Source organism: Hibiscus syriacus, unplaced genomic scaffold (genome assembly GCF_006381635.1).
Source record: "Hibiscus syriacus cultivar Baekdansim isolate YM2019G1 unplaced genomic scaffold, ASM638163v2 tig00111409_pilon, whole genome shotgun sequence".
Lineage (NCBI taxonomy): Eukaryota > Viridiplantae > Streptophyta > Magnoliopsida > Malvales > Malvaceae > Hibiscus > Hibiscus syriacus.
The window spans coordinates 2,274,409-2,275,878 of NW_024063086.1; positions in this window are offsets into that span (position 1 = coordinate 2,274,409).

Consider the following 1,470-nt stretch of genomic DNA (forward strand, 5'->3'; position numbering starts at 1 on the left):
AATTGAAAAAAAATTGAAAACAAGTGATAAAACTTTCAAATGGAGGGGGAACACTTGGAGGGGGAAGAAGGAATCCAGGAAAGATTTTTAAAGAGGAACTAAATAAATGTGAAATGGAAAACATGAGAGAAATGGGGAATTATGAGAGATTAATGGAGATGTGGCTGTGAATTGTTGAGGAGAGAGAGATCTTTAAAAATACACACACACACTTAAAACTTAAAAAACAAACAGAAAACCACCCAAATCTGCAAAATGTTTACCAAAACAAGGATCTAAGACAAAGCAAAAATTTAACGAAAATAACAGGAGAAAAACGATCTAATAGCCAAGCGGGAAGAAGATCTCTGCAAGCTCGATTTACTTTGAGAGCTTAGCTTATAAGATGAATCTGAGAAGTGGGTATATTGATTACGATTTCAAGGAACAGAGAAGAAGATAAAAATGGCTTCGAAATAGTAGGGTAAACGATAGACAGATAGCACCAATGAAAGACATGAAGGCTTTTGCTATCCGAAGCAGTAGCACCAATGAAAGAATATATATATAAACTATATAAAGTAAATTACTTATATAGTTTACTATGCATAAACTATATAAAGTAATAAAGTATATAAATTATCCTAAATCTTAAACCCTAATTATAAACTCTAAACCCTAAACTTTAAACCCTAAACGTTAAACCTTAAACCCTAATATAAATGGACTAGTACTAATGAATATATATTTGTAATAAAAGAGTGGGTTTATGTATTGAGTCTATGTAAACTAATGTATTGCCAAAATTATTTATATTAATAATGTAAAACGTTAATATATATTACATAATAAATACTTTCATTATTAATATTTTTTTCTTTACATAAATTAAACTATATTAATTTTCCTTTGCATTATTAATCATGTTTTATCTATTATACATTTAAATAATTTTATATAATAGGTCTATTTATTAATTTAATTATCATAATAAATATTTTATTATAACATTTAAAAAGTATTTATATTAATTTTTAATTACATCATAAACTTAAAAACTCATAATTTTATTAAAATCTTATAATTTCGTCCATGGTAATATATAAGTCAGGTAAATATCAGGTCAGGTTAAAAAAATGTCAAGTTAAAAACAGGTCAGGTTGAAAACAGGTCAGGTTGAAAACAGGTCGGGTAATAGCAGTTATTTACCAGGTCAATCTCGGTTTCGGGTTCATATCAGTCGGATACAAGTCGGGTTCGGATCCATAATTTCAAAGTCCAACTCAGATTCAGATAAACACCAGTTCCGTCTCGAGTCGGTTTCATATCGCTACAGCGCAGGTTAAAAATAGTTTTTGACTCAAGTTGGTTTCAGTTAGTTTTGCAGGCCGAGTCAGCTTTTTACACCCCTACATGTAGTTTAAAATTAGTAGCAAGGAAATATAAATAGAGAGGAAGAGAGTGAGCATTTTTTACTTTTGCTTTGTCTCG